Below are 9,576 nucleotides of genomic sequence, written 5' to 3'. Positions count from 1 at the left end.
GTGACACGTGCACACGCTTGTGTCTTTGCGTAATAAAATTCGGCCGCGGGAACTTTATTGGAAAGCAGGTTTTGTGAATTCGCGCGCGAAAGAGAGAGAGAGAGAGAGATGCCTCTTATCTAAATACCACATCTAAACAAGCGAAACTTACGTAGATATGCAAATACTGGAGTTCTCGTGTAACATGATTATGACTTTATACTTGGGCCGACTTAATGCAAAGAGCGGAAATTGTGCTCGATTTTTTTGTTTTGTCGATATTATTTACTGAAAAATTAAAAGCGAGCGATTACACAATTATCACGCGTATCTCGCGTCATTCCGAAGAAGAAGAAGAAAAAATTTTGTTTATTATTTTCTTCGTCCGCACTTTTGCTTTATCTCAACGCGAATCTCTGGATCTTAACTATCGTCGGAAGAATCGGGCTTAAGAAATCAGATCTGCGCGCGAAGAGGGTGAAATCGTGAGTAGGAGGCGAGATACTGGCGGGATTCTGAGGGGATTACCCCGGGCTCGGGATTATTCCCGGCGAGAGAAGCTAAATGTCACCGACTGGACGGGAACAGCTGTGCGACCGAAGGCGAAGGTTCGCGATGGCCAATAACTTCCGGGGGAATGATACCGTGGTGTCAAGGTGGTAACCCACGGATTACGAAGCATCGTCGGACGCGATCGCGACATGCGTTTGGGCGAAACGCGTGGGAGTTTTAACTTGAACGTGTAGATGAGACCGCGCGTCTCTCTCTCTCTCTCTCTCGATGAAACCCGTTTTGCGTTAACCCGGAGCTCTCGTATCCTTCGTTTACCGCGATCCTCGTCAGCCGTACTTGTCTGTTCCCGGCATAAAAACACTCCTCTACGATGTTGAATAGACAGGCAGAGATAAGCGACCAGTAATCGACCTTCCATTTCGCTAGCACTTCCTGTTTTCCAGCGCGACGCGTTATAATTGACAGAGACTAAAAAATTGGTTTGAAGAAATGGAAAAATGACAATTTATCGCTTTATTAAGCAGCATCGTGTTAACTTTCTGTGAATGAGAATCTGTGTAATCTATATTAAATTTAAAAAAAAAAAAAGCGAATAACATGTCCCGCATAGATTATGAAGTAATTCGACGTTTGGACTAATGAGACTATTCTGTCGTGGATTAAAGCGAGAGATTAGCGTTTCACCGGCTTTACGCAAACCGGTTTTATTGCTTATCATTAGCCAGTATCCGTGATTCTGGAATATTGGATTCCTCCGCGATCACGTTTCAAACTGAATCCCTTTGCACTGTTGCTCTCGCGCGAAGGAGTACATATGTACGTATCGAGAAGCACAAGACACGTGATATAATTTATAAAACGCATTGAATAAAAAATTGCTAAAAAAATTAAAGATCATTATAGAGTGTTGATCGCGCGCGGTGGTGACGTGAAAATTTCCAGCAAACTTGCAGCCTACTCGAATATCAGGGCCAACCAAAAAATGTCAGACTAACAACGTTGCCTGCGGATAGGATAGGGAAACGGCGGAGAAGTTAGAAGAGAGTATCGAAGGAGAGGTAGAGCTATTCACCGAGGCAGTTATCGCGGACGAGGCAGGCCCGTCGAAAAGGCATGGTAAACGGTTTTATTAATGGTGCGTCCGCGACATAAACACTTTACGTAAGGATATTATCGTTCGATAAATCGGGTACCTCTACAACGCGCGCATCGTTCTCTTCTATCTCGTTCTATCTGGCAGGTCGAACCTGATCGTCGATCATTACGCGTCGTGCGTGCGAGGTAAAAGCGACGCGATGTCCGTCTACGTTTATACATATCCAGCAGCATCGTCTTCGTCTGTATATATAGAATCGACTCGCACCTTGTTTTTTTTTTTTTTTTTTTCCTTGGACCGACTGCATTCCTGATAGCGTTCGTTCTTCGCGAGCGTCTTCGGTAGCGATCAAGCAGAACGAAGTAAGGAGAGGGACAAACTGCCGCCAAATGATTTAGTTCAACGGTAAAAGGCAGGAACATGGGATAAGACCGAAATTTGAGATACCAAGATAAAATCTTGATTTGAGAAAAAAAAGATATACATAGGAGGGGAAATAGATAGGAGATACCGTAAGAGAAAATATTTTATAAGATAGATAACACGTTTGAATAATTCGAAAGAGATATTCGGCGTTTGTAAGTAAAACAAGTTGTTGACCTTGCTCTTTAGGAGCACTATGTATTCTACTTGTTCGCGGCCTCGAGGACACGCTCGGAGCGATAAGCCGCGTCTTTAATTTCTAAATCCGCTGGCCGATCGCCCGGCGATCCGGATCGGAAGATGTGTAATTTCGAGCGTCTCTCCCTCTCTCCATCTTTCTCTCTTCTTCATTAACGACCTGGAGGAATTCGTATCCATTGCGCCAGCCAGTAAGATAGCCATGCCAATCATAAATATCGCGTAGTATCTTTTAAACGAGTTTGCCGTGCCCGAGCGTATATACGAAATTGTAATCGAATTTATTACAAGGCTAGCGTAATTAATTGAGTCGACGCGTAACAGTAATACCGATAAACCGGAACACATAATAGCGGGAAACGAAAGAACGACACCTGGACGAGAAAGGGATCACTCTCTCTCGATCCTGAAAGAGAGTATATCATTCGGACGCGATCGTAATATTCCAAGGAGAGGCGTATCTCCTTACTTAATGCAATGCATTATGCCATATATACACGCGTAAATGCGTGCGTGCGTGGCCGCATCAGCCGGTGTCATTATCGCGTTGCAGCTTCGCCAAAGTGCATTCAAATGCGAGCAGCGCAGACGGCGAACGCCTTCGATGTCGTGTCGGGGACACGATGTCGTAGGCGAAATCGATTCCTTCTCGCGAGACGGGGGGGGAAGATGAAATCGTTCCCGATCCCGGGACGCACGCTTGTCCCGGGTGAGACGGTGCGTGCTCGCGGCGCATTCTCGTTATAATTGCACATCGCGCGGCCTGAAACGCGATCTGGATCGCGTGACCGTTACGGCGCGACGCTAACGACGATGATGGTGTTATGCCAGTAGCCGGGGCGTCATTAGTGGGGACGATTAATACGACGAACAGGGTCCCCGACGACCGTCTACGTGACGCAAGGAATCCACTGATTAATAACTCACACTGACAGCCAGCGGTATAAGAATTCCGCGTCGCGGTTTCGACGAGTACTTGTTGTCGTTCGACGGTTTCTATATTTTTATCGTCTGGCGTGTCTCTCTCGACGATCCGTGTATGTGTAAGTTGATAAATCAAACGAGTAGGATGTTCCGTAATAACAGCGAAACGGTTAGCGGCATATTTTCCCACCATCTTGAATAATATCGTCCAAGAGAAAATTAATTGATTGAAAGCGCATTAACTGTTACGAAAGAAAATCATTACTGGGCAAAATTATATATTAAATTATATATTAAAAAATTTTTAATAAGATCGACATGCATTATCGATTACGACATCGATTACTGCTCGTAGATCGATGGATTCTTTGGAAAAATCGCGACGGTAAAATCTGAATAAAGTAAGAAGACGAGATGAAATGGAAAACTACATGTTCGATAAATCGTCGATAGGCGGAGACGCGTTGTTTAAAAGTATGAACGGCGGGGAAATAAGAGTCTTTTGTCGGCCACGCGGCGAAAGTTTGGTAACCGGGAGATGTTCGTGTCGGCAGTTAGTGATGCGAAAGCCACAGCACCAGCGGCATTCGTCCGGAAGCGTTCCACTTTCCACGCGGGGGGGGGGGGGAGGGATCCTCACGCTTTCGTCTCACGTGGCATCCTCGTGGCGCTTTTCAACGGCAACGTGGAAACGGCGCGTGCTCGGGATGCGCACCTTCGCGGCCTGATTAGCAACCCAGACCGAGCGAAGGCCAATGGCACCCTGCCTGCCTGCCTGCCTGGTCTTCCGCGAGGAGCGTAAGGGGTAGCGTGCCGTGCAAAAGAGACAGAGAGGGACCAGAGCAAGGGAGCGAGACGGCAAGATAGAAAGAGAGAACAGCCGGGAAGGGGGTTGGTCTGATGGTAGAATGGTGGAAGCGCCACCGACACGGTGGTACTCTGGCTGCCGGTGGTGGTGGTGGTACGCGGTGCGCGACATAAATATGTATGTATCATCCGCTGCGACCTGCCCCACTACCCCACTAGGTCAGACTCATGCTTCATCACAATGAGCACCTTGCCTTGCTGCTCGTCCTGCTCCTTTCCGCCTCCCGTCCCATTCAAGTGGATGGCTCGAAACCCTTTCGATCTTCGGCGGAGCCGAAAGTCTGTTGAAAGAATCATTCCTTCGATGAACAGTCGCTATATGCAGTCCATAATATCGAATATCATGATTATTTAACGTTTCAACGGGTAAATAGAATTTAACATCGTGGAAGTCGGTACTCGCGGTTCACCCCTTCTTCAAGATCCTTATGGTTTTTCTCAAAGAATTAAAGCGTCGCTCGTGAATATATGTCAATCAATGGCCGAATTGATACGTATCGCTCGAAAGTTTTCATTCTCACACTATGAGGCCGGTTCAGCTGATTTCGATCACTGACGTTACACACAGTCAGCCGGTGACGTGGACGTTCTCTGACGTCACAACCGACGCTTTTCCATCTCTCTTGTGTACATGCACGGGGGTTGCGCAAGGTCTGGGTGGTAAGGAGAGGGGCGCCGCGGGAGGCAAATGCTGCGGAGGACGGGGTACCAAGGGGGGCCAACAGCCCGAGCAGATAGGGGGAGGGAGTAGCTCTTACATATTTATGCCGCGTTCTACACGCAACACCCATCTCGGGGGTGATAGAAACTAACCCCCTCTGCGCTTGCCATACCGGCTGGTTCGAAGTAGCTAGGTATGCCGACCTTGTGCGCGTTTTCATGAGGGTTGTCAGTAGAGTCCTGGGGATGCTAATCAATCATGGCTGATCACTGCGCTCGAAAACCGAAACAACGTTGTCACTGTTTTGCGCAGTAACGATGACTCGATGATCGCAGCAAAACGTGCTCGAGAGGTAGCTCGAAGGCGACGAGGCAGGAAAATAATCACGTATGATAAGTGTGCGACTATGTCGGAAATATTTCGTGGGAGTCATTGACGTGCAACACACTGTCAACTATGACGCTAATGAGACTGCTTGATGAATAATTTTGACTCATTAGACTGGATGATTAAAATAAAAAAATATGAAAAAATAAAATTACAAAAAATCTCGTAAATATAAACGGATCATTGACCTGCACAAATTTAAACAAATATTTAAAATATAAAAATATACTCACATTTTTATCACATAATTTATCATATATGTATATTATTCTTTATTATTCATTAGTTATATATTATCATAAGATGAAAAGTGTTTTCTCGTACTTTTTAATCACAACCGACTTTTGCTCAATTATTATATATCTTGCGATTCATAATAATATATAAAGTTTACGCGTATCATTCGTTAAACTCGCTGAACGAGTTGCCTTTGTCAATAAAAGGCATCGATATCCGTTTAATGTGCATATCATCACCAAGCCAGCCTTCCTTCAATTACGATCTTCCAAACTAGATAATCTTCGATTTTGCGGAATCAGATGAAATTCTTCGGAGATCAGCTGATCGTCCGGACGGTCACCGTCTGGTCCAGCGGACGACACGTTATCTCAACGATAAGAAAATACTATATACACACGATGCGACACGGCGGACAACGTTAATCATTATCCGCGATTCGCGGTCACGTGGCGCGCATCACGAACACGAGTTTGCGTTTTACACGCACTAACGGTCGCGAGAGATGCTGTGCAAGCCGTCACCGCGGTAACGTTGGCCGGTCTTAAGGTGACGGACAGCCTGCTTCGTCATTTGCATACTTGATAAACCGACGGATGGTGTACGCGCATTTTCATCGACGATCGCGAGGACGAGCGGCGATTGTTGGACCGGTATGGTGTATCTGTACAAGAAACAATTATTGCTTCCTGCGAGCGATCTCTCGGTTAACGGTGGACAAATGCATCATCGATGCGGTTTACGAGGATACTTTCATTTCCGTTCATCGCGAGGTTTTGCGTCACGAGAATTATCGCATTCCGCAATCAACGAGCAGCTAGATCGATAGATTTTATATGACGAAAAATATCTCCCGATCTTTTCAGCTTTAATTAAAATAAAATACATTTATTTGTTTTTAGTATTTCGAAATGAAATATATACAGCTAAAGATATACGCTTTCGTATTTAGCAAAGTGCCTAATTTATTGTGCGCTAATAATATAAATGGCTTTATGTACAACTCGCGCGTGTGAGTTACGCGCAACTTACTTTTATGGATATCGACGAAGGATCAGACTCACGTAGTGACGAAAGTGAAGGAGACGGAGATACTTCGGAGCTTCAAGTCGGAGGGAAGTCGAGGTAGACACGCGTGTCGTCACGGCTTACCCAGGATGCGCGTGTCTTCCCTTAACAGCCTGTTCGTCTTGATAGAAATCGTTCGGGAAAAAAACACGTAGCGTCGGTTACATAAAAGTGCGGGCGCTTACTTCCGCCGGGGAGTGCCTGAGATTGTAAGGATCTAGCCGAAGATATGAATCACGGATAAAAAAAGTCGTTCCCTCGATTACGGACAAACGCGTTCAGAGAGTTGAAATTTTTAGACGTTTTTTTAAAAAAATGCGTATGCATATTTAAAATATTATCTAGAAATAATTTAGCTTTATTTTTTCTTTAAACTATTGGGCTACTAATAATATCGCATAAGTTTCTACTCAGTTAACACATTTCGAAAAGATTATTAGATATTTCCAGAAATTTCAAGATCACTCGCCTTCTCTTGCATATTATTATATATGTAAGAAATTCAGGTTGTGATATTAACTTATACATATAAACGGATACGACCTTCTAACGTTAATTATAGTATTTTCTGACAAGCGATTAGACGCGCGATTATAACTAACGCGTATTTATCACTTCAAGGAAATCGGGGAAACAATTTCCTGGTCAAGTTTTATAATCTTTCTCTTTTAATCTCACGTATCATAATAAGTAACATAATCTTTACTATTTTAACTCTATAATTTTTTTTTAAATTGTATTAATTAAATTTTTTTATATATGTAATATACCATCTTGTCATTTATTGATAAAATATTATAACTTTATCACGCACCTTCTTTTTTTTTGTATCATTTATCATCACCGATACATTGAAAGTGCATCAGAAGTAATATACATGTCAGCAGTAGTTATATAATACATTAATTCAAAATTAATTAGACCGATGATGGATGACGAATCGATGATTTAACTTATCCTGGTTGTAATCGAGATGCAGTGTCATAATTGCATTATCGCGGGAAATTAGCGTAGTGTCGTGTGCCTTCGAGGAAAACTACTGCATATTATACGAGTAGTATCCAGATCGTCCGAGAGGTAATTGCCCGCCTTTATGTAACTATTGATGATCCTCGTCGCCTTCCTGATGTCATTATGCGAGCTCGTTAAACGCGATCACGCGTTCCGGTGCTTAAAAATATAAACAGCAGAATTAGTGCGCTTCTTCGTCGCGAAAACGCTACTATAAGATACATATTATCGGCTCTTCTTTGTAGAAGTATGATAATTAACTCAATTTTATTGCTAATACCTAAACTTATGAACTACCACAGCGTAATTTTTATAGTAGGTATTTTTTTTAGTTAGATGTATATTTTATAATTTCTTTTTGTCACAAGATTGATTATATATCATTATATATAAATCATCGTAACAATCTATCTTAGCTGCTTGAGTTCGCAAACATTTGAAACACTATTTGTGCGTTTTCGGATTCAGTCGAATATTAAAGATCGCGTGTAAAATTCAGAAAATATTTAGCACGGAATGGATACACGGATTTGATGAATCTCATTTTTCAAAATGTTGTTGAAAAATTTTTAAATCTCTAAAAATATCCTGTAAGTCATATTGGAAGGAAAAATGAATTTTGCGATTCAACAAAGCTACATTGGCGCAACTAACAATAATACGTATACTTGGCCGAACGAAAAGGACGCCTCTATCTAACAATAAGATTCATCACGCGGGGGTTCCAGGAGCGTATCCAGGCACAGGAAGCGAAAAGAGAGAGAGACGAGGCGAGGAAGTCGGGCGTGCAGAACCGAGTACCGGGCAAAGCGCTCGGCTGCAATTTTTCTCGCTACATACGTGACGGGAGTAGAAACGAGATGAGAAAGGACTTCAGGTAGGGAGAAAAGGGCGGTGGAAAGCGAGGGAAAAAAGCCGGTCGCGAATTTCCGTCCATCGCGGAGGACGATCGTGCCTGATGGCGGAACGCCGGATTACTCGCGAGGGATTTTCCAACTTTCGAAATCCTTATGTCGTTTCCTCTTCCTAAAAGGGCTGTATTCGAAAGTATGATAGTAACGCGATTCCCTACGAAAAGAACTGACAACAGTCTCCTCAGTTTTTTTCCCTTTTTTTTTTTTTAACTAGAACAACATAAGCGCGCGTCATTCTTCGGTTTTATATTAAAAAAATGATATTCTTAAATAAATAATATAAAGTATATTTAAACTCGATTAATATTTTTTCACAGAAACTAACTGATTAAAACGTTAATTTGCTAATTAAATTAAAAATAATAATGTTAAAAAGTTAAAATAGTAATATGTTGTAATACCTTATTCTTGATTAATATTTTTTGACAGAAATCAGCTGATGACTGTCAAAAATATTAATCGTGTTTAAAGTATTATAACATATTATTTAAAACATTATTTTAATTTTTATAACATATTATTTTAAAAATTAATTAGCAATATAACGCTTTAATCAGCTAATTTCTATCAAAAAATATTAATAAAGCGAAAATTTGCTAATTAAATATTCTAGCTTACATATTTATATTTATATAGTGTATGTTATAATTTGCTAATTAAATTTTAAAATAATAATATGGTAAAAGTTATAAAATAATAATATGTTGTAAATAATATGTTATATAATACCTTATTCTCGATTAATATTTTCTCTTTCTAAAGCTATATTTTTTCGAACGAATCTCCTTCAAGTTTTAATTAATTATTAATATTAAGTCATGTATATAGTATCGCGCGCGCGCTATTAGAGTGAAGTTGCCGATGTTTGTAGCCTCGGCCATTACCAAAACGCCGCGAGTATCAGGCAGTTCGAGCTGCGTCCCGCTGTGATTAATTAGTAAGCATAATCGTTAGAAACGATTTCTAACCTTTGTATTGTAATATTTATCAATCGCATATCATAATTTCAACGTTAATATGTAGTCGTAATTGTTCGAAACGCATATTTCGCGAAAAATTCGATGCAAAATTTCTTGCCAACATAACCCAACTTAATCTGTTTTCGCGCGCGCGAATGTGTTGCGATCCGTGGATATATCTATTGTTAATTCTAGCTTACATATTTATATTATGTATGTTATAATGCGAAATAATAAGATTATTCTAATATATGTATGTATTTTATTTGTTACAGGTAGCATTGCGATACCAGTGCGATTCACGCGTCGTGTCGGGAGTGCCGTGTAAAGTTTAGCTCG

Source organism: Prenolepis imparis, unplaced genomic scaffold (genome assembly GCF_030444845.1).
Source record: "Prenolepis imparis isolate NDT839.2.m4 unplaced genomic scaffold, iyPreImpa1.0 SCAF_12, whole genome shotgun sequence".
In the NCBI taxonomy this organism is placed as follows: Eukaryota; Metazoa; Arthropoda; class Insecta; order Hymenoptera; family Formicidae; genus Prenolepis; species Prenolepis imparis.
The sequence above is the reverse complement of the archived record's forward strand: the minus strand, read 5'-3'. Positions refer to the sequence as shown.